Below are 25,155 nucleotides of genomic sequence, written 5' to 3' on the forward strand. Positions count from 1 at the left end.
TGTGGCAACCAGTCCCTCTTTCTTAGTCGATTATAGTCTCTGCTCATTCTGCAGTCATTGTTGAAAATTTCTAGTGAGGAAAGGGGCAGAAGAGACAATGAATTTATCTAAGACAACTGATCTTATGCTACAAGATGCAACAAGGAATGACAGAGACCTTTGATGATTAGAAAATTTCCATCAAACTATCTTAGAACCTCTACCCAGAAGAGAACTACGTGAAGACCTGGAGGTCCTGGGTAATCTTACCAGTCCCACCAAGGACTGGATTCACCCCATTGGTTTGCCTCCAGGTTTCAGCAGCTTAGCATCAGATTCCCACAGGGAAAAAAAAATATGAGCCAGTGTTCTGAAGACTCATAGCTGTCGAGATGTGGTGGGCGTCCGTTCCTCTGGGGTGCTCAGCTATGGAACTTTGAAAGATAATTTTGAGTTCCATGGCAGAAATCCTCAAAGAAAGTTAAAGCCTTGCATGAATTATAAAGCTATAATTCCAGTGGATTTCTCCAGGCTTTCAAATCACCATTTGTTTAGGGATCTTTTCAACCCCGAGAGGACAGAAACAGTTCTCCTTGCTGCCCACTTTCAGTTCACGTCCATTAAATGCCTACATTCCTGAGTCACTGAACTGGGGGCTAGCCTTAGTTACACCTTGTAACAATCCTGGAATAAACCCAATGTTAAGAAATTATTGAGGGAAAATGAACAGAAAGGTTAAAGAACTCACGCAAGGTTATCCACATAATAAACCACAGAAGCAGTATCTGCTCCTACAGTTCTAGAGTTTATGTACAGTATTCATTTTAAGGGTTTGTCATAAACCAGGATCTCTCCAGTGCTCATGTCATTGATGGTCTCCCTTGCAATTGTCTTATTCATCAAACGCACATCCTTTTCATTGGCATCGGAATTATCACAGTGGGTCCCATTCCCTCTTTGTCCCTTTGGATAACAGGATCCCAGTCCTACTTGTCTCCATCAACTGTAGCAGGGCACACTGCGGTCCATCCAAAGGGTATGTCCTGAATGTCCCTAATAATGAGTCAGTGGAAGCTGAGTTAAGTTATTACCAATAAGATGGAAATAGTTCAATGTTTGGGTCTTGTTCTTTGAAAGTTACTAGGCATATATATCTCTTGGTGTTTCCTTGTGTCCTCTGCCTGGAAAATATATTGAATAGAAGATCTTTCATGAACCCATGATCAAAATGACACATTTAAAACAGTAGAGTCATGCTGCAATCTATGACCAACGACCTCTGGACTGCTATTTAAGAATGTGTCGGTTGGTTATTGCTGTACAACAAATTATCCCTAAACATAGTAGCTTAAAATAACAATCATTTTTTTATATCTCGTGAAGTAATAGTCTGCTCATGTAGACTGGATTCAACTTGGCTGAGCCGATGACTCATCTATGGTCAACCGGGAGGTCAACATGGTTCACTTCATCTGAAATGTCCTTGGCTAGGATTGTGTTCCCTTCCTCCAAGATGTTTAATCCTCTAAAAGGCTGACCCTAAATTGAACAGGGAAGGGGAGAGACAGGTGGGGAGAAAGAAAAAGAATATGTGTGTGTGTGTGTGTGTGTGTGTGTGTGTGTGTGTGTGTGAGAGAGAGAGAGAGAGAGAGAAAGAGAGAGAGAGAGAGAAAGAGAGAGCACTCAGAGTCACTTGACACCTAGACTTGGATTTAAATCACCTCTCTGACATTCTGTTGGCCAAAATAAAACATTATGTCAACCCAAACTCTTCATCAAGAGAGCCATAAAGTCACGTGGGATGCAGGAATGGGCGGGGAACTGAGACCAGCTCAGTTAACAAATGTTCATATGCAATACGTACTCAGACTCCCCCTAACTCCAAAGATCTCTGATAGTCACATGTAATGATGCTTCATTGTTGCTCTGAGTTCAGGGTCTTATGTCCTAGAGATCAGCAGCTAGGACTGGGCTCAGCTGGGTGTTGCTTTGTCCTTGACTGTTCTCATTCATTCATCACTAAGTGTGATTGCCTCTGAAGATTATTTGCTGAGTGTCCTGGATCTCCACGGCCTTTTCCTTGCTCTGTGTTCCTCTCGCATTCCTCTAGCTTATGCCCTAAGCTGGTGCTCTGGCAAGTCTAAGGTTCAAACACAAGCAAATCCTGTTGTAAAAGTAAGCATTGACAAGTCCTCTTAATGGCCAGCTTTGAAGTCAGCATTTTGCATTCCTGCTGCATTTTATTGAGCAGGGTAAGTTGCAAGTTGACCTGTGAGAAATAAGGTAAAGATATAGACTTTTAACTAGAGTCATCAGGGCAGTCAAATAAGTCCAGAGAGAGAAATAACCTACCGTTACTTAGCTTTTTACCACCGTGTTCTTATATATTAGCATAGTCCTGTTTAATATACAGTGTATTAACATATGGCCCTGTTCCCATTTTCAAAATTAAGGGACACGATATTGTCCCCAGGAAAATAATATACCCACCTCTATCAAGACATTTCTTAACACATATGCTTTTGTCCTTCTTAGGCCTGGGCTTTGATGAGGAAAAATACTGGAAAACATGATTTTTCTTCATGGTGCACATAAAGTGAGAGCAGTCTGAGACCCTAGGAGTGTGTGCAGGCATTCAGGAAACTTCAAAATAAAAGCCAGCAAACCAAAAGTCACTGTGGTCCATGTTGACATCAAATGGCTTTTCTACTCACAGGTAGATGAAGGTGCTCTAATGTGTCTTCAGCTGAGAACACTTAAAATACAGAATGCTTCTGGGCAAAAGATACAGATTTCCTCCGCTATGGGAGAGTTGTGCTGCCTGAGATTTATTATAACCCCAGCGTCTTTGACTGTGACTGCATTTGGAGACAAGGTATTTGCAGGGGGAACTAAGTTAAAATGAGGACCTTAAAGGGAGCCCTAATCCAGTATCTGCTCTGATAGGTTTGAGGACAAGTATTTGTTCTGAAATTTATGAACTGGGATGCCTTGAAGGTTTTCTTTAGCTACTCTGAGTCTTATTGCCTTCATTTATAAAATTATCATGAAAAAAGTCCATGTGGCTGTGAGGTTGAATGATACAACTCATAGCCACGACTTTCAGGGGTCCTGTCCGGTTCCTACCACTTGTCCTGGCCACAGAGAATGTTAGCCTTTGTGTTTATGACAGTATCTGGCCCGATTGCCCATAGAAGCATCTCTAATGCAGTCAGTCTGTGTATCAGGGTCAGAGGTTAAGGCTGTTTCCTGCATTACACTCCACCCCCAGTTCCTTGCCGCATCTGCTTGTACGTTTCCTTAAAGGAAATCACCTTTGCCCGTGACCTCGCATTGTCGATGGGGAGGTCACAGAAGGTCTCACGCACACCAAAAGTGCTCAAGATGTGATATAAACCATTGCACGAAGAAAAAAATCAAAGACCGTCATGTGCATCCTGAGTCCACATGCAGAGGGAAAGAGGGGTGAGTTTGGAACAGGGTCTTTTCCACATCACAACTTGTTGGTTGCTACTTTGACTGGGTAAGGCTCTAGTGAGTGAGGCTGTAAGAGGGGGGCTGCACTGGGCACATGAGGGGAGGAAAGCCTTGTGGGTGCCGAGCAGTAGACCAAAGGTGATAAGTGCATTTACAAGATTAAAACATGAGAATTGAATGGATGAGCCAGTAATTTTTGGTTTGGAAAAATGTAAAGCTTCCCTGGAGGGGGTGGCGTTGATGTGGGTCTTGAAGAAAGAGAACAAGACCAGAAAGGAGATGGCTTTTCCATGCAGACACCCTGCATCCCATTTTGCCCTGCGTTTAACTGACAGCACAGAGAGCTGAATTCCAAGTTTGTACGGCAGTTCAGCTTGCAACTTGTTCCCAACTAGCACCTTCCAAAAATAGCAGAAACGGGCTGGCTTCAGAGCGATTGTTTGGATGGGTAAATAGTTCTCCTGTTCTCTCCACTATGTGAGCATCCTCCCTGGGAAGGAGCCATGGACCCAGATGGGGGGCTCTGGGCTAGACTACATGACTGGACTCTTCTCGCTGCAAGTGTATTGGGGGTAGCAGGCAGGCCGTCTTACCCCATGATTGCTCTCAGGGTATTGTTGGTGCTGTGCACTCCAGCCTGAGCTGGAAGGCTCTGGTGCTCCCGGGGCTGCCTCTTCCCTCGAGGAAATCCCATCTCCTAGTGCCTGGCCCTTCTGTTCAGGACCGGAATCTAGGAAGTTCTAAGTCATGCTGGTGACTTCCTTGGAGCAAACATGCATGCCATTGGGGTATACAGTTCTTTGAGGGCTATCCTAGCTCCCCTGAAGTCCCCACCTTGGTCGCCATCATTTCTTAGCTTACTCCTTTCACCCCCCCCCCCACCCCCAGCTTCTGTACCATCGTGAGCTTTGCTCAGGCTTCTCTGGAGGGAGCTGTCGCTAAGCTATACTGCCTTTCCTTTTCTTCCAAGCTGGCATTCTACACACATCAGGTCAACGCTCTCCTCCCTTCCCCGTAGTCTCTCTTCTCTGCCATCTTCTCAGTAAGTTCCCTGGAAGCCGTGTCCTCTCATGGCTTAGGTTCAATACCACATCCTCTGTGGGCCAGCAGCTCCTGCCTGTGTTTCCAAGCCTAGAAATCTCTCCCAGCTCTTACAATCTCACTCAATGAAGTAGATGACTGACTTACCCACACCCCTGCTGAAGCTGCCCCCCACCCAAGCGGCTAGCAGTGTGCCTAGCTTATATGTTAGACGTGCAGCAAATGTCTTGTGAGTTGATAAGAGAGGTTATTATTAGGAAGCTCAGTTTTATGGTAAGTCAGAAAGATATGACTTAGTGTGCCGAGTCATGAGGGATCAAAGGAAGGACTGGCGGTTCTTTGAACAGAGCCTGCCAGGCTCTGGGGTGTCTTCTTACACCCCTCCTCTCCTCCCCTTCTCTCCTTGTGTGTGACTCATTTCCTAGTGCTGGGATTTTTTTAAATTTTACTTTCTATTGATTCTTTGTGGATTTTACACCACGCACCCCAGTTCCTCTAATCTCCCCTTCTCCTCTCCTGTGCCCTCTGTCTTTTTGACCTCCCTCCGAAAGAAAAGTAGAAATGTATTGTATAGCCCCCACCCCGCAATCTTGGCGTCAAAGCTGTGGTATGGCCCGGTGAGTCACACGGTATACCCCTTAGTCTATACAACTTAACTTGTAAGTGTTTTTTTTTTTTGCAATGGATCGTTGGTCTGATTCGAAGCCTCTGGTTTCTGCTACTCTTTCCATACTGGGTCCTCACTGGGACTCTTCCTGAATATCCTGTTGTCCTGTGTCCTGAAGATCTTGTAGCTCTGGATTTGCAGATCGGCCCCTTCACGTGCTCCAGTAGTTCACAGCTGTGGTGGACACTGGGGTGGACTAACTCATAGCCCTCATTCTGGGCCTGGATGGTAGCTGGGGTCAGCCTGTGAGCTTTCCCTCCACCAGGGCGAGCTCTCCAGCGCTGACCCAGCTAGCGCACCCAATGCAGTAAGGAGCAGCCCGTTCTGCCCTCATCCCCGCAGGACCAATTCCCCAGCATTCACACCTCCAGGGCCAGTTCTACTGTTTTGCCCAGGCAAGGTGTATGACCCACTTTCTCGATTGCTGCAGTTGGTGGGGGCTCACTCTTCTACTCTCATGCCCCTGAGGACAGCTCTCCTGCCTGCCACCACATGGCATAGGAGGGAGGGGCAGGTGCCGCTCTCTTGACTAGCACTGGCTTTACCACAAAACAACTCCATCTTTGGAGTAGCACACAGTTTATCGCCATGAAGAAATGATACCAATATAGAGAAAGACGGAGGCACTGAGAAGATAATGAGTGCTATGGCTTGGATCTGGAATCCCAAAGGGGCCTGTGTTGGAAATGTGTTAGAACTTGGTTCCTGCTTGATGCCGTTAGGAAGTGTACCGTGGTTCTCAACCTGTGGGTCAGGACCCCTTTGGGACTGGATTGAAAGACCCTCTCATAGGGATCGCCTAAGACCACTGGAAAATACTTTTAACGTTGGAAAAGATATTAACGTTGTTATTCACAGCCATGGCAAAATTGCAGGCAAGAAAGAACAAGGAAAAGAAGGTTAGAGTTGGGGGTCACCACAACATAAGGGGCTGTATTGAAGGATGACGGCATTAGGGAGGTTGAGAACCACCATCTTAGAACCTTAAAGAAGTAAGTCTAATACTAAGCCTTATGTTGTTGGTCACATACCCTTAAAGAGAATCTTGCTCTCTCTCTCTCTCTCTCTCTCTCTCTCTCTCTCTCTCTCTCTCTCTCTCCTGACAGTAAAGGTGAGATGGTTGCCCACCACTTGTTCAACCACAGCATGAGCCAACAAGTTATGTGATTCATAGACTACAATCTCCAAAGCTAGGAGCCCTGAATAAATAGTTTGTCTTTGTAAGTTGACTGTCTTGGGTACTTATTCCAGCCAAGAAAAGGTAACATAGTGACTGAAGAGAATTTCTCACAGAGGCGACTGTGGAAACGTCCAAAAGGCTGAAGGCTTTGGACAACAATCAGCCTTGGAGAGGAAAAGAGGTGGCCTGGGGGGAGAGCCAGATCTGGGGCCAGCAAAGAGCCTCTCATGCATCCCTCAGCCCACTCCAAGGCTCCTGAGGTAGTGTGATGAGTCTTTTTTCTGTCCCATCAGTCAGATCCCAAATAGTGACAGGGAGATTTACTAATTATGAAAGCTTGGCCCTAGCCTAGGCTTGTTTTTGACCAGCTCTCATAAATTAACCCATTTCTATTAATCTATGTTCTGTCACACACTGCCCACCCTGCTTCACCCATGTCTCCTCATGCATCTCAGATACCTAGATTCATCTTCCCCCTTTCTCTCTCTGCCCAGAAGTCCCGCCTACACTTCCTGCCTAGCTATTGGACGATCAGCTTTTTATTACATCAATTGCAGCAATATACCTTTCCTCAGTGTATGAATATCCCACAAGGTGACCTTTCCCATATTTCTCAGGTTACTGGAGGTTGGCTCAGTATCTAAGTTTGCAATATATAGAAATATTCAGTTGTTTGACCAATATGATGGGCTTGGGGTTTGGCACTGGGAAGATCTCAGACATGCATTTCTTTTCCTGGAAGCTATGAGTTCCTCTTTCTATCTTATTCATTGTTGTGGTTCCAGAATCAAGCATATTTCTTTGCTTTAATGCTTGGTAAGCTGAGATCTCAAAGTCACTTGTCTTGTGCCCTTACTTTGATTGGTAGGATGCCAACTTGATCTCTAAATGCTTTTTCTTGTCTCAGGCTCTCAGAACACAGAGAGGTCACTGAGAACAGAGGTCACCTGTACTTGTACCTCTACAGTCATGCATGATGGGCAAAAGAACTGTGCCCTCTTGACTCATGAGAACCAACACTAATTCCTCAGATGCGGAATGAGCCCCGTGAGCATCAGACACCAGGAACAGAGACAACTCGAAAGATCAGTGATGTGGGCCATTATCCCCGCCTCATCAGCCAAGGATCCACAGCAGCTGTCCTAAGAGATGTCCTCAACAGCTTTAAAGCAACCATATTCACTGTGACTTCTCCAGCCACCAGGCCACTCCTAATACAAGTGATTTAAGAATACACAGGTACAGTGCTGGAGAGATGGCTCAGTGGTTAAGAGCATTGCCTGCTCTTCCAAAGATCCTGAGTTCAAATCCCAGCAACCACATGGTGGCTCACAACCATCTGTAATGAGGTCTGGTCCCCTCTTCTGGCCTGTAGGCATACACACAGACAGAATATTGTATACATAATAAGTAAATAAATAAATATTTTTTTAAAAAAAGAATACACAGGTACAGTCCATACACTATTAGGCTTCAAATTCTTGTAATTACCTGATAACCCATAGAATCCCTCCTACAAGAAAGTTTTAGAGCTATTCTGTGAGGCTCTGAGATGAGAAAACAAACAATGCCCATCTTAGAAGACAATGTACAGGTCTCCATTCCTTTTCAGAAACTCAATTTTTCCACACACCAAAAGAAACCGGATTAAGACACGAGGGGATTAGCTCTCTTGCACTGCGGCCATCTTAATTCTCCTGCCTCTTCTTGGTTAGGTTCAAATACTTAAATATGCTTCTATACAACACTTGTTCAAGTCACATGCTGTTTCAACACAGCCCTAACTCAGGGCTCCGGACACAGCAAAATCATTGACAAATGCATACTGTGTGCTTGATTTTCAGTTGTCACTCTTAGGATCTGATTAGGAGAGAGGACCTATGGGTGTTCCTTGTCTTGCATAGAACAGAGAGAGGCAGACTCTAAGCAACAAATCCAATAAAAAAAAGAGACAGTTTTCTATGGCCAAAGGGAATCAGAAAAAAGCACCAGGAGGCTATTCTTACAGCCTTAGAGTGTTCAGCATCGAAGCTTTCCATACTGAAAATTGAGGCTGTGCAGACACCAAGAGACTACACCACCAATTCACCACGCAGCGTGGCACAGGCTAGAAAACTCCTCCTCCATTTATTAAAACAACAGTTCCTCAGGACACTATAGAATTTCACTAATAAGTGCCTGAGTGTATGTTTAAGCCCAGTAATAATGGCTAGCCAGCTAAGAGGTACTTATACTTAATTATACCTCCAGCATGTAGGTTGTCACAGAGGGAGGCCTTAATTATCAATGTGCCATGCCCCTGCTTTGCATATAACAAATGGCTTTAACATAGCTATTCATGTTATAGGTTAAACACCTTGGTAATTAGAAAATGGAAAATAGGTATAGCCAAGGGGGCCATCAGTGCTTTCTATGTCGTCTTTGGTATTCTGTACCTCTGGGAGCTGAGACTCTTGGCTGAGAGGCGGGGCTGGAGAATAGCATGGCATGGATTTCCCGGACCTATGATGAGATTCAGAACCTATGGTTGATGGGGAGCCGTTCCCAGAATTATACTCACTTATGTAACAAGCTTTGTGTGCTAAACCCTGTTTTAAGCATGTAGGAAAGCGAGAAGAGAGACTGAGGCACTCACTTTACGGAGTTCATTCTTGTTCAGTTTTTCAATTTGAAAAGTGGATCGACTCACTTAGAAGTAGTCACTAACAGTGGGTCTGTCAGGGACTTTACCCAGCCCACCTCCCCTCTCAGGAGCGCAAATGAACCAGTATTGGCTTTGAATTCTCACCACCCTTCTACAAGGCAAGCGTTCCCTGTTCCTGCATTTGGACGGTGGGTGTATTAAGATCTCATATCCACATTAGCTTCCCTCCCTCTGAAGATACACGGCTGCACATGGCACAGGTTAATACCGGATGTTGGAGTAGGGATTTAAAAGTCTTTCTTATCTGAATACATGGACTCAAACCAACAGTTTGTATTGGGATGTATTGCAAAGCCGTAGGATCTGGCACAGGCGAGCCTGTGTCCTTTTGGCACTGTTTCTGATACATTATCTGTTTCCGGTATTACTTCCTGCAGTTTATGAAATTTCTGCTTTTCCCTGGTACTTTGGAGGAAGTTGGCTTTAAATGCAAGATTAATAAATTCGATAGCCTTGTTTAAAGAATAAAAGGATTTAGAGCTGACATTATTCTTTGGCAGAAGTGGCCATGGCTGGGGTGATTTAGGAGTGGATCTCCGAGGTATTCTTGGTTGCTCTTTGAAAAAGCTACTCAAAACGCAATGGTATAAAATGACATTCATTTTATAGCATTCATTTGGTTACACTCACAGATCTTGTAAGTCAGGAATTTGAACAGTGCATAGTGAGGAATGTTGTCTTCAGTACCTAGAGTTTCATTTGGTAGGACGGTAGTGGCTGTGACTCACTCAGATTTCTGGGGCTGGAATCGTCTGGAGTCTTCTTCACACACATGTTGAACATCTGTACTAGGGGGATCTGAGGGCTGGGTTTGTCCGGGACTGTCAACTTGAGTTTTTACATGTGGCTAAATCTTCCTTACAGAATAGAGGTGTAGGATAATCGGAGTTTTTTGTAAGGCAACTTGAAGATCCTAGAGCAAAGATTCTAGCAACTATTTGGAAGGGACACTGTCTCCATGTCAAGCCATCTGGATGCAAGAGAAAACACATAAACCCTTCCCGCAGATTCTCAGCCCAGTTCAGACCACCAGTCTTGACTTCCAATTAAGAAAACACTGGAGCTGGATGATGCACTGTGCAGCAGAGAACACGTGAGTCTTCAAGGACAGAACTAAAGAGCCCTGAGAAAACAGAAAAAGAAAATACTTAACTTCTTCCTCCTTCTTTCCTTCTTTCCTTCCTTCCTTCCTTCCTTCCTTTCCTCCTCCTCCTCCTCCTCCTCCTCCTCTTCTTCTACTTTTTTTTGTCTTTTTTGAGACGGGGTTTCTGTGTATAACCCTGGTTATCCTGGAACTAACTCAACCAGGCTGGCCTCGAACTCATGAAGATCCGTCTGCCTCTGCCTTCTGATTACTGGGATTAAAGGCATGCACCTCCTCTGCCCAGCTACTTACTTACTTTTTAGGGATGTCTATCAATGAATTGTCCTGGCTAGCAAGATGACAATTCTTTGATTTGTGGACTGTTGATGAAACACAAATCAGGAATGTTCTAGAAGGACTTTAGTCACTGTCTGAAAGATTAGTTTGAGTGATTTCTTTAGAAAAGCAGGGGAGATAAGTGACCACATGCCAGAAACATCACAACAGACAAGAAATTATGATTAATAGGCCAAGGCCTCAGCTGTCTTTTCTCAGGTCACCCTTGAAGCATATTCCAGAGACAGAGGGAGGACCTGATGTCACATCCTTTTTTATGTCTCCCCTGAATCAGGGGCTGAAACCCCCAGTAAGAGATGATTTGTTTTCGTTTAATCCTTCGATCCTTGTCAAAATGGAATACCCGGGGAGAGGCGAGAGCAAGGCGTTTCCTTTGAAATATGTAATTTAACGTGAACGTGTTTCCGAGCTGGACTCTCTGAGCCTGATTGGACAAGAGAGACCAGTAGAGCCAGTGAGTGGTTACGGTGTGGGAGAACTGCTTCAGAAGACAGAGAAAGGGAAACCTCAAAGGATCTAGGAGAACCCGGAACTGCCCGATCGAGGGCTGTTTTTGTTTTGTTTCTGTTTTGTTTCTATTCTTCTTTCTTTCTTTCTTAATGTAAATAAGAAGTCACAGTTTCCTGAGTCACTGGTAGAAAGTGGGGGCCCTATTCACCCCGCTTCCTGGGCTTGGAGAATACAAACAGGACTCCTTTCAGAAAAGACCAGGAAGGACTCTCTTTCCTTCTGGGAACAGAGAGGGAGGCCAGCCTTGCTCATCTATTTCCATCCCCACGCTCCCTCGGAGCAGGGATGATCTGAGCCTAACTCACTTCCCAGAAGCCATGGCAGCCTCTATGTAAACAAAGTAAAAAAAAAAAATCTTAACCGTAAATTCCCAAAGCTAGTGAAATCCCAGAGGAAGAAGGAGACAGTGTGGGAGGCAGGCACGATCCCAGTGGAGTGCATTTCAGGCTGGGCACATGAGGTTGACCACTTAAAATGACCTATTCTAGAACCCAAAGTGGAGATTCAAAAGGAGGTTGTACAATTTATGTCATAGACAGAACATTCGATACAGAGAATAAATAACCAAGGGGCTCCTACATCTTTCCTCCTCCCCCTGCTATCCTCCTATGTCCATTAACCCTTATCATGGTAGCATTCCCCTATACTTCGATATCATGTGTGTTTTACTATCTCAGGTCCAGCCCCAGTGAGGTCTCCCCACCTTTGCTACCCCTTATGGCTCCTTTCTCTGTAGATCCTGTAAGCTTGGTTCCTGAGGGTAGAGTGACAGACTCCTAGGAGAGAAATGCACTTTGAAAATGTAGAAAGTGAGCCCAGAAGATACCATATGAGTCTCGGAATTTAGTATTGGTTCATTTCAGAGGTTCAGAGGGTTCTGACTTTGGTACCTACTCCTGGTGAGCAGGTACCACACAAAGTGGAAGTTCAAGTACTGGTCCCCACTGAGCTGTTTTGTCCTTTGCTCTTCCACTGTTTGCTTGTGGTCTATGGAAGAGTAAGCTCCTCTGGGGCTCAACACTGCAAAGGAATTTTAATCTGCTCGTGAACTGTCTATCATGAGGCTAAAGATGAAAGCCTACAAATGGAGACCGTGTGTAATCATCACATTTCAGACCCACTGGAGAGCCAAGACTAGAAATGTTATGCATTTTCCTGATACGACGTAAAACCAAACTGAGCCCTGACTCTGTTATGCATTGTCAGTGCTCAGCTTTACAGAGTCACAGACACCAGGAGTAGTCCCCAAAGCCCCATAAGGTGATTTTTCTAGCATCACACATCCTTCCAGATGTAGATGTCATGGTGCTATTCGAGTGAGATTGAATATCAACCCATTATTAGAAGATGGAAAGTGAATTCAATACACAAGAGCAGATGGAGGCTTGCCTCTCTCTCGCCCTCCTTCTGCACCCCCCACCTCTGTTCATTTTCTCTTTTTTTCCCTTCTGTCTTTCTCTCTTAGTGAACCAGCAGTGTGAAGAGCTTTCAGACTTCCACAAGCACAGTCAATGCGTGATGTTCAACAGATTTGTCTTTAAAGGAACCCCTGATAGAATTAGGAAGGCGATTTATTTGGCACAGATCTTGCCCAAAGAAAGGAACGCTCTTGGAACTCAATATGAATAAAATTTCAATGTGACTCAAGAGAGAGCATTTTTATATATGAATTTGATCTATGTGAGCCAGAAGCAATAAACAGGACTTATAATACCGTGGATGGCCAATACACACGAATGGAAGTCAGAAATAATAATGCTAGGAGCCAACTCAGTCGGTTCCCCACTCAGTGAGGTAAGTCTTTATTGGCCCACGGGCCTAGAATTCAAACTAGCTGGACAAGGTACAAGGATGGACTTCTGCAACTGGGCTCTTGTTGCCTGAACACTGAAAATAAATTAAATCACCTATCATTAGAGAAAAGGCTTTAAACTATCCCATTTTTATTGGCTGATGAAGAATCTTAGTCAGGCAATTTTCCCTGAAGGGTTCTCATGAATGTTTTGCATACAAACTCAACCCTAACTCCAGCTGGGTTATATATTTAGACTACTTAGTGTATGGGGCTGGAGAGATGGCTCAGTAGATAAAGACACTGGGTGCTTTTGCAGAGGACCCAGGTTTGGTTCCCAGCACCCACATGGTGGCTCACAACTGCCTATAACTTCTCTGACACGCTCTTCCAACTGCGAGTTCCGGACAGAAAGGTCTCTCGCTGAAGTTTTTCTCTTTCTTATTACAGTGCTTAGAGGAGCAGTACCTTAGTCTGGTAGAGAGGATACACAGCAAATTTGGTTTGCTAAGAAAGAAGGGTCCAGTGACTAGAAATGATGTTTATAGGAGATGTGTTTGTCCTTGGAAGACTTCCTTGAGGAAGTAGCAGTCTATAAACACATCAACAGGCAATTTGACCTACAGTTCATGTAGAGAGAGGCTCAGACCAAAGTAATACGTTGTGAATGTTTCGTTCATTCATTTATCCGTTTCTAGTGTTGTAGATCGAACCCAAGGCCTGGGTGGACTAACCAAGTGTTGTCTTCTTCTCTTACACTGGAGCCCTTTGAATTTATCTGAAAAACAGGGAGAAAAGCAAGAAGGGACACATTAGGTAGGTCACTGACCCCATGTGAATGGGGTGAAGGAGCCAGACCCTCTGGGGATTCTCTTTCCTAAAATACCATTGTCACTGAAGGTGAGTTCCATAGGGGAGGGATGAAGTTTGGTCTGATGAGCGGCAATAGATTTAAGTTAGATCTCTTGGGCAAGCAGGCATATACTATTAGAAGGGGCGACATTAATGAGCGACCCACTGACAATCGCATGAATTCTGGACAGCAGAGGTTCATGACTATCTGTTGACTCTCGGTTCTTTCACTTGTTCTACGTGCAGAAATTCGTACTAACTGGTTTGTGAGTTTTCTGTGAGTCACGGGCTGTTTACTCATGACTTGGATTCTACGCATCTCATGAGCTTCATCTGTCTTGCTTGTTTTCTAGAGCGGAATCGACTATTCCCAACAAATATGGCAAGTACGCATCGCGATAGTAATGGTGTGTGTGTGTGTTTATTGGTTTAAGTTCTAGAAGGCTTGCTTCAGTGAACCCCTCCGTCCTTGCAGGGGTGAAATATTTGCTGTGCACCTGCTGATTGTCAAGTAATCCAGGCTGTGGGGAGATAAAAAAATCAATACAGCTGAGCCTGGGGGAGCTCATACCTTAGTGTTAAAGGGAGACACAGCAGCTATGAAGTACCACAAAGACGGTAATAAACCTTTGTGTCAAGAACAACAGGGGAAGGGTGACATGGCTAATTTTAATAGAGGATGTGGAGGGGAAGGGATGTGGGAAAGACAGTGGTTTGTCTTCTCAGAGGAAGTGGTGTTGAAGTAGCAAAGGTGACATGTTCCCAGGCAGAAGGAGGGGGATTGCCGTGAGTTGAGCATTGATCTGGATGTCCATGCTATCGGGTGGAAGAGAGGAGATGGGCCTTGAATTCTAAGCAAGAAGCATGTGTTTCTGTAGGGGTGCGCTTCCAGACTCTTATGGCAAGAAGGCTAGGGTCCTTCTTCCCCATCTGGGGAACGGCTATGGTAACTAAGGGAGCTTGTGAGGTGTTGTGAGTGCTGGCAGGTCACTGATAGACGCTCTTAGCAGGGTGCCTTGTACCCAGATGTCTCCAGCAGAGAGTGTCTGGCCTGACTGTTCTCTCTGTGATGCCCTCAAATTCCCTGAAAGTCTAGGGAGATAGTGAATGGCATCTGACTGTATCAGACAAGGTCATTTACAGAAGGACTCCTAGCTAGTGAATCTGGAGAAACGGCCTGATGATCAACTTAACCAGGACAGATAGATAACCATACCATAGTGGACTTTGTAATAAAATAAAATAAAATATATCCTGAAAATAATAATAGTAATAATATACTTCATTAGTCCATCCCAACTGTAAAAAGATGTGTTTATTTTATTCCCTAAAATTTGGGAAAATAAGAAAATTTGACATACATATATGTGTATTTACATACATAACATACATGTGTTTCTATATATTTAAATGTGTGATAAACACACACACACACACACACACACACACACACACACACATTTGGAATTGTCTGTCTAGAACAAATCTTGCCTGTGACAAGATGCCTGCGGCATAAAACCCTGAGTTCTCAGCTGCTTGGCTAGTTAAGGCCAGGGAAACAGTGAGTTGACTTTGTTTGGGGCTGCCAAAGGGACAATGGGCAATGTCTGGAGACAATTTGTGCTGCCAGCATCTTCAAAACGGAGCGAGGACAGAGAGAGAAATACGACCCTGGGCACAGCTGGTGGTGTGAGGCAACGAGGATTCAGTTTGTGTCTTTGACTGGGGTGGTGCATTGTTTAAACCGGTGTCTGCCAGTCCCTTCAGCATGGGGACAGAAACCAGTCTTGTCAATAAATTAGAGCGGATGTGGGGAAATCACTCCCGGGGTGAGGTCCAGGCCTGAACGAGTCCCTTGAGGTCAGTGCCCACAAAGGCAGCTGCCAAAATTTACATTCTCATGTTTGCCCTCTGGCTCCGAATGGATACAAATCCACAGAATACAGCGCAAAAGCCCCTGCTCTGTCGGCTTGCTGTGTGCTGAGGTGAGGGCCAAGGGTGCTCCATGGAGAGGAACTGGACAGGCTTGATGGACAGCCCCTAACTTCATTGTAACATGGCTGGCTACCTGGGCATCCTTTCCAGACTTCTGACTTCCCCCTGAAAACATCCCTCTGCCATTAGGATGTCCCACCCCATCAAGAGTACCACCTCACCACTATAAATAACCAATTTCTAACAAAGTTGAGGGCAAAAGACATTTCTGCCTGTCTATTTCAATTGGAGAAGTATCTGCACACTGTAAGAAGTGTGAGAACACTTACACGTGGATGAAGTGAAATGTCTCCCCCCTCATATTTCTTACCCAAATCCAATTCCTCGTAAATAACTGTTAATAATTTATTTGCATTCTCTCAAACACTTTTATTATCTATAGAATATAGTAGTCCAGGCTCTGGATGGGTTTATGTTGCAATAAGGAGCAGAGGGCTGCGTTCCTGGTGCCCTGCTCCCGGCTGCCTGGCTAGCTTATGCATGAAATAATTGCATGGAAACTGTATTCATTTAAACACTGCCTGGCCCATTATCTGTAGCCTCTTATTGGCTAACTCTCACATCTTGACTAACCCATATCTAATAATCTGTATGCCACCACGAGGCCTTGGCTTACCGGCATGAATCTAGCCAGAGTCCGTCTCGGGAAGGGGAATCATGGCGTCTGCCTGACTCTGCATCTTTCTCCCAGTATTCTGTTCTGTCTACTCCACCCACCTATGCTCTGACCTATCAGGCCAAGCAGTTTCTTTATTAATTAACCAATGAAAGCAACACATAGAAAGAAGACCCACCTATATCAGGTTCAAACCTGACACTTGGCAGTCTTGTTACCTACACAAGTTTCTTTCTTTTTCTTCTTATTTATTCATTATTATTTTTTAGTTTTGTCGTTTTGAGACAGGGTTTCTGTTTCCTGGCTGTCCTAGAACTTGCTCTGAAGATCAGGCTATTCTCAAACTCACAGAGATCTACCTGCCTCTGCCTCCCAAGTGCTGGGATTAAAAGTGTAAGCCACCCCTGTAGCATGAGGGCCGGATGAGGGCCAGCTTGTTGGGTATCTGTTCCCACCCGGTACCCCACAACCGGCAAGTCTCAGAGAGAATCAACCACACAGAGATCTCTATAAGTTATAAAGCTGATTGGCCATTAGGTCAGGCTTCTTGTTAACTTTTATAACATATATTACCCCATTATTCTTATCTACATTAGCCACACGGCTCAGTACCTTTCTCAGCTGGGCAGTTTACATCCTGCCTCTTTGGTGGTCTGTGCAGGAGTCGCAGAGGAACCTCCCTGCTTCCCAGAATTCTCCTGTTCTCATTGCATCACCTCTACCTCCTGTCTGGTTTTCCCACCTATACTTCCTGCCTGGCCAATCAGCGTTTTATTAAAATACATGATTGACAGAATACAGATAATTCTCCCACACCACACCCCTGCCTGGTTAATTCCTTAACTTTTCTACAATTCAGTTGTGTCATCCTTTTTTAGATGTATTTATTTTATTTTATGTGTAGTAGTGGTTTTGTCTGCATGTATGTATATGCACCCTATTCGTGCTTTTGGTACTGCAGAGGCCAGAGGAGGGCATCAGTTTCCGGGAACTGAAGGGAGTGATGGAGTTATAGGCATTTGTGAGCCACTACATGGGTTCTGGGAAGCCGCCCTGGTCCTCTGGAAGGACAGCATGTGGTCTTAACCACTGGGTCATCTCTGCAGCCCCAGTTCTGTCATCTTTAAAATAACACTACCTCATAGGTTGTCACAAGGATTTAATAGATTTATACATCAGCACACATAGCATTTATGCCCGATATGTAATAGACACTAAATACCCACAAGTGAAAAAGAGTAAACTGAATATTACTTTGAAGAAGATGGGGGAGGCGGGGCTTTGTTTTTAAAGGAAGATGAAGTTAGAAGCCTGAGTTGGGTTTAAGAGCAGGAAAGGTTGGGCTTCCAAGAATTTCTACTTTCAAAGATGCTTGTCATTTCCCGTGGTGGTTAGGAACACAGACTTGGGGGCCAGATAAATCTGATGACCCTCTGCTTCCTGGAGTCCTGACCCCACCACGCTTCCCTGAGCTTCCAACTGTGTCTATGTGACGGGGACAAAGGGCACATTTCAGGATCGTGCGAATGCACAGCCATGATACCATGTGTCTCAGAGCGAATGTTTAAACAGGGTGGGTATGGTGGCAGGAAGTGAAGGGGACACTGCTTTCTTTTCCAGATCTATCCAGGAGACAAGAGGAGCAGAGGAGAGGAGAGAAACCAACACAGGAGAATGGACTCCGGCTGTACTGAACGTGGCTGGTTGGCATGATGATTTTATTTCACTATCGATTTTATTTTGCTTGTCACCTTTGGTAACCCATTGTTCATGGGTCACAATAGTTTTTCAGCAGATGAAGTCTACTTTCAAAAACATTTACTTGGCTGCTACCCTTCAAGTGAGAGAATGAACAGAGTATCGTTGGCACCGGGTTAGTATTGGATTCCGGGTAGGAAAACGGGCTCAGAAGGCAAAGGTCTTCGGCCAGGGTCACCTCACATGGCATCTCCGTACTGTGAAAACTACCCCTCCAGTTTCCTGACAAAGGCCAGAACAGAGTGTCTCAGGCTGCACAGACCACAAAGGCTTTTGCGTCAAGCCTGGGTCCTCAAAACGATGCCAGACCAAAACATCTTTAGGCGCGCGTCATTTCTACCTCACCTCCATGACTGTTTTGATCCAGAATTCTTTTCACAGCCCTGGTGGGGCCAATGAATGGAATAATACTGACTGTCATTATGGAGGCCAGGACAAAAGCCATCCCCCCACCCCCACCCCCACCCGCGCACCAAGATGATCTGTGTTAGAGAAGTGCCGCTTCCCCCCTACAATCCTATCTGCGTATTTTAAATTAGGAGTGACTCTGCCTGTGAAACACAGTCAATTTATCTACAACCAGCATTTGGGAGGAAGAGGATAATGGAAATTTTAATGAAAACGCCAACGCAATGAGACTAGGAATCAGCTCTTTGGCAATAGGAAGCAGCTAGTTTGCTCAAGAGGCGACAAAAACCTTCAACTTGTGTTCATGAAAATTATGACCGACCCTGGCTCCACTGAGATTTAACCAAGGGGAAGAAAGAAGCTTGGAAGTTCAGGGGCAGTTCACTTGGAAGTTGCTCTCCAGACTTCAAGAACATTTCCAGTTTTCAAAAGGGCACACAAAGAAAGAGGTTGGTTGCTGTGCCCAAGAACACAGGTTCTCCGAATCCTAGAACTGTGCTGGGGGAGGGGGGCAACGTGTGCTGGTTGCTTGTGCTTTGTGGCTCCTGGCTGTGAGACAAAAGGTGCGATTGTAACACACTGGGGTCACACACTGGGGTCCCCGCCTCAGGCTCGGGTCTGAGCCACTGTCTTAGTTAGGGTCTCTGTTGCTGTGATAAAACATGCCCCAAAGCAACTTAGGGAGGAAGGGGTTTATTTCTGCTTACAGTTTACAGTCCACCAGGAAGGGAAGTTGGGGCAGGAACCTGGAGGCAGGAACTGATGCAGAGGCCCCGGAGGCACACTGCTTACTGGTTTGCTCCTGGCGGCTTGATCAGCCTGTTTGCTTATACACACCAGGAACACCTACCCCAGAGGTGGCACTTCAGACCACAGGCTGGACCCATCCCATTTCCATCACTAATCAAGGAAATGCTCTACACATTTGTCTACCAGCCAATGCTGTGGAGGCGTTTTCTGAATTGTGGTTCTCTTAACTTACATCAAATTGACAAAAATACTAACAGGAGTCTTGAACAAGACTGAGCAACGATGCTCGTTCTTCCACCAAAGCCTGGTTTGTGTGCTGCATCCCGGATAGGGGCCATTTAGAGCAGGGGAGGATAAAAGAGAGAAAGATGTGCATAGTTGGGTGGCCAAAGACACCAAGCTCCACTGATAACAATGCCTCAGTATATGAGGAGGACCGCCTACTAGAGGCCTAAAGGAGGCCTACGCATTCAGGAAGCACTGCCATTGAGAGGCAGTGGAGTGTCCCCCACTGCATTTTGAATACACAATGTCTGCCATAGTCTTGTGTGTTTGAATACTTTGTTCCAAACTGTTTGGGGAGATTGTGGAATCCTTAGGAGGCGGGGCCTCAACCCTTTCTCGAAAAAACGAAACGAAGGAGGTGGGGCCTCTTGCAGAGAAGCAGGTCACTGGACACACTTGAGGTTTTATAGTCTGGCCCCACGTACAATCTGCTGTTCCCTGTTCCATTATGGAGCTACCTGCTGCCGTGGCTTTCCCACCATGATGGGGCTGTATTTCCTTCAACTGGAAGCTAAAATACCTCACTTGTAAGTCGCTTCTGGTCAGGTATTTGGTGAGACCGATAAGAAAAGCAGTTAGAGCACCCATCCAGTCTTCCACGGAAAGATCAAGTAGTTCCGCTGAAGTGGTTCCGTCGTGGCTCCTCATGGCGTTCTTTCACTCCTGATTATACTCATGGTTACCATGGTTCTCCAAAAAGAGGAGGGGCCGTGCAGTTTTCAAACAAAACTGTGTTCAAAGCCTGCCTGGTTGTCAGGATGCTTATAAGATCAGTTACATTTACAATCAACAAGAAATGGAGCCTGCTGGAAATTCTGATCTCCCTCGTCGGTGCATTTTCTGGGTTACATGCATGCGGGGGACACCAAGCTCTTCTTCCCATTGCTCTACTTCGCAATCAACTTTCTGACCCTTCTCACCCGAAGGCAGAAATTATTTCTCTGTCCCCTGACTCTGGATTTGGCTGTGTGACATGCTTTGGCCCATGGCTGTTGGCAGAAGTTTCCTGCCCCAACTGCCTGATCCCAGATAATCAGCACAGAGACTTAATAATACTCATAAATGCTCAGGCTCATTACTAGCTAACTCTTACATTGAAATTAGCCCATTTTTTAAAATCTATGCTTTGCCACGTGGCTTGGGACCTTTTCTCAGTAGAAAAAGGTCCATCTCACTTCTCTCTGCATATGCTCGAGACTTCTTGGACTCCACCATCATTCTTCCCATCATTCTCAGTTTGGCTCTCCTGCCTAACTTTATCCTGTTCCGCTATTGGCCAGTCAGCTTCTTTATTAACCAATGAGAGTAATATATGTTCACGGTGTACAGAAGAATTATTCTACATTGTGTGGCATGTTATCAAACATGATAGAAATGACAACTGAAATGATAATTGCATGATGGAGATCCTTGAGGTTCTCAGACACCGGGACTAACTATTTGTTAATGAGAAAAGTGTAGTCTAGACACTCCTTTGTTCCTGTCAACAATATGCCAACAACCAGAGTCAGGAATGACCCACACTAGGTCATCCAACCTCCAGTCAACCTGATAGGTGCCTACAGATGCATGAGTGAGCCCAGCAGAGTTGAGGACCACTCAGCTAGGAGGGTGTGGTGGTGCACGCCTTTAATAGCAGCACCTGGGAGGCAGTGCTAGGTAAGAGTCTGTGAGTTCGAGGCCAGCCTGGTCAACAAAGCAAGTTCCAGGATAGCTATGGCTGTTCCACAGAGAAACCATGCCTCAAAGGAAAACAAAACAAACAAAAAACACTGCTCAACTGATAGAATTGTTGCTGTTTCAACCCATTGGATTTTGCAACTTTGTTTGTTACTTAACATTAAAAACCAAACCAAAACAAAAAACCTCCATTTCTCCTCCAGGCTAGTTGCTTTGCCCTGTTTGGAAGGCAGATGCAGAATTAAAGGCAGAATGGCAGCTTCCCAAAGACTGAGGAAGAAATGTCCTGCAAAATGACAGGAGGATCTGGAAAAACGGTGATTCTGTAGAACCCACGACACTCCCCAGGCTGTCTGCGCAAGGTTTTGTTTAGTGAGAACAATAAGACCGTATTGTTAACCACCTTGCCTCATGCATTCTTAGTTTATTAAAATATGTGATGGTGTAGAGACCCTCTAGAGATCCAGAAAAATAGTGTAGGATTGGATGTAGCCAAGGAAAGAGCAGCCAAAGCCCTTCTGACAACAGAGGCAGACGACAGGCCCCCGGGCAGGTGCAGGACGGCTCCTGTAGAAATGCAAATACTGCCATCTCAGCTCCATGACCCATGCTGCCAGGGAACGAATGTCAGAATTTCCTTCACAGTCAACTGGGAGGGACAGAAGCCTCCATTGCTGAGCCTTGTGCTAATTCACTAACACTCGCCCACCTCTGCCTCAGCCTCTTGCTTGGATCCCTAATGGTAGAAACGTGAGTTATCTTCACTTTCTCTTCATTCGGTCAGTAAGGTTGGGGTTCCTGTTCTAGGGTTAGAGGAATGGCCAAGCCCATGATGCTCAAAACAGACCAAAGAGTCACAACAGTTTGTGATTCGGAGCTTCACGGGGCAAGAGAGAAGGGTACCACAGGCCGTGGAGCACCAAGCAGACAAGCTGAGTGTCCTACTCTCTCTCCTTGCCACTGTGACCAAGTACTGGACAGAAACAACTCGGGGAAAAGAGTTTGATTTTGGCTACAGCTCGGGCAGCCTTGGTTCATGACGTTGATGGTTGGTCACCAAGTGGCAGATAAAAGCAGAGAGTCACACAAGGCCTGCTAGTGTAACCTGTAGCTTCTCAGGCCTCACAACCTCCCAAAGCAACGCCGCAGACTAAGGATAGTGCACTCAAACACAGGAGCCTGTGGCAGATGGCCCACATGCCAGTACAGGACCTCCAGGAAGCTGAGGGTGAAAGTGAGGTGCCCCTGGGCTCCATCTGGTTGACTTTCTCGGATAGCTCCATGCGCTGCCACAGGGCTGAAGCCTCCTGGTCAGTACATGGACCCACAATAGCGAAGACTGTTTAGGTAGAAAAGCCCATCCGCTAGAGCAGAGAGAGGAGAAGCTTTGAGATTTGGTCATCTGAAGCCCTTCTAGTTTTCCCCAGAGGAATGTCAAGGTAACACATTGCGGAGCTTTATAACGCAGGCTTTGTTCTCTGCCATAGCCAAGCAAGGACCTGTAATATGAGGGGGCCGGCTTGTTGGGGTTTCTGTCCCGCCCGGTACCCCACAACCGGCAAATCCCAAAGAGAAAATCACACACAGGACTCCATAAGATTATAAAGCTGATTGGTCCATTAGGTCAGGCTTCTTACTGGCTAACTCTCACATCTTGATTAACCCATTTTTCTCATCTATTTTAGCCATGTGGCTCAGTACCTTTTCCAGCTGGGCAGGTTACATGTTGCTTCTCTGGTGGTCTGCGCAGGAGTGGTGGAGGGAGTTTCCTGCTTCCCAGAATACTCCCAGTCTCTTTGCTCCACCCCTACTTCCTGTCTGGCTTTCCCGCCTATACTGCCTGCCTGGCCAATCAGCGTTTTATTAAAATATGATTGACAAAATACAGACAATTCTCCCACACTAAGGACCCAGCTGAAAGGGGATCTAATTGGGAAACCTGATTTTATCTGACTATTTTAGAGCTCAGGGAGGCAAGCTCTACAGATTAGAATGGTTGGGGAGTGAGCAATAGTCCTCCTTCCTTACCCACATAGACCTTTGCCCACCCCTTAATTACTGCTTTTAAAGAATAGCAGTAGCGAGACTGTGGTCTTACCTAGTACAACCCTCCCTTATCCGTATGAAATTGTTCTTCTTCTCTTCCCCAAGAGAAGTCTCAGAGTCTAATGGTCAGTTTTTGCAGCTTTGGGGGATGGCCATGCCTCCTAGGTCATAATCCTGTTCAAGCCCAGTCACCTGAGGACTAGAAACAGTGGGAGGAAGGCATAGGAGGCCAGAAAATGCACATCCTCTCTCACATACGTATCTGGGAATGGAAGAATATAATAGGCGGTGACTGCCATCACATTCTAAATAGGAAAACACAAGAAGGCCCAGCAGCAAGAAGATGAGGATGCACAGGCGGGACAGTGAGACCATGCAGATGCAGGACAGTGAGACCATGCAGATGCAGGACAGTGAGATCATGCAGATGCAGGACAGTGAGACCATGCAGATGCAGGACAGTGAGACCATGCAGCTGTCATGCCACTGTATGGACATGGGTATGTAGAGAGCCCCAGGACAGAGACTGAAGAAGAGGACAGATGATCCAATTGTGTAAGACTGCACTGCATGAGAATCCATTAGTGGCTTCTAGAACCGTCAGAAAAAGACTCTGCAGAGAGCAAGATTCCTGCATTTGCAAGTGCAGTAAGAGACAGAAAAACACATATGCTAAAAGTCGCAAAACAGTTGCTGCGTGCTGTCCCTCGGACGTGAAGAACAATGCACACGCTACTGTGGGGATAGGAAGAAAACTAGGAAAGGTTTTGTGGGGGAGATGGGAGGTAACAGAACACGAATGGTGTGAACAGGAGACGGCACTGGAGGTGGAATGGTACAAGGTGGGGGAGCGGCTGGGCAGGAGGCCAATCAGCAGCACGTTGTGTTGGAATGCCACATGGAAACCTTACCCTTTGTATGCCAATTTAGAATCAAAAATAAAGGCTGGCATTTGTTGTTAGTTGTTTTCTTAATTTTAGCCATACTCACTGAGGTGTGATGAAATCTTAATGTAGTTTTAATTCTTATTTCCCTGATTTTTAAGGATGTCGAACTTCTTAAAGTTTTTATTGTCCATTTTCATTCCTTCTTTTGAAACTGTGAGAAGAAAGCATAGCCATCGTCAGGTATGGTGGCTTAGGTCTTTAATCTCGGAACCTGGGAAGCAGAGGCAAGTGGATCTCTACAAGTTCAAGGCCAGCCTGGACTATATAGTTTCAAACCAACCATGATTATATACGGAGACCCTGCCTGTGGTGGTTTGAAAGAAAATGACCCCTGGAGGGAGTGGCAATATTAGGAAGTGTGGCTTTGTTGGGGTAGGTGTGACTTTGTAGGAGGAAGTGTGTCACTGTGGGGGCGGGGCTTTGAGGTCTCCTTTGTTCAAGCTGTGCTCAGTGTAGCAGACAGTTCACTTCCTGCTGCTTGAGAATCAAGATGTAGAGCTCTCAGTTCTTTCTTCAGCACCATGTTTGCCTATGCGCTGCCATGCTCCCTGCCATGACAATAATGGGTTAAACCTTTGAACTGTAAGCCAGATCTAATTAAATGTTCTCCTTTATAAGAGTTGGTGTGATCATGGCATCTCTTCACAGCAATAGAAACCCTAAGATGGTGTCTCAAAAAACAAAGCAAATATAGGCAGTGCCCTACAAGATATAGGCACAGGAAAGGGTTCAATAAGATATATTTGTGTGTGTGTATAATGTATATATAAATATTTGTACAATATATATACAAATAATATACAAATATATTTGTACATAATATATATATATATCACAGACACACATATATACATATATGGATATATATAAAAATTTATAAAAAGAATTTAGCATAGTAGGAGAAAAGAGTCTGATCAAGAACTACACTCATCTGGGAAGACAACATATTCCAATAAGACCTAGCAGCTTTCTCAGAGTCTCTACTGTATTTCCAGAGGACACAAGAACTTCCAAGGCCCAGAGAAAC

General features: G+C 45.3%; 1 long non-coding RNA gene across 1 annotated transcript in view; it reads left to right on the forward strand.

Annotated features, from left to right (window-relative positions):
• Positions 1–18,357, forward strand: part of LOC125414558 (uncharacterized) — a 47,446-nt gene extending 29,089 nt beyond the window's left edge. The window contains exon 3 of the long non-coding RNA XR_007236305.3: positions 17,875–18,357. This is a non-coding gene — a long non-coding RNA (uncharacterized LOC125414558). The remainder of the gene's footprint in view (positions 1–17,874) is intronic.
• The last annotated feature ends 6,798 nt before the right edge of the window (positions 18,358–25,155 follow it).

This window comes from Myodes glareolus, chromosome 23 (assembly GCF_982192425.1).
Source record: "Myodes glareolus chromosome 23, mMyoGla1.1, whole genome shotgun sequence".
NCBI classification, from domain to species: Eukaryota; Metazoa; Chordata; class Mammalia; order Rodentia; family Cricetidae; genus Myodes; species Myodes glareolus.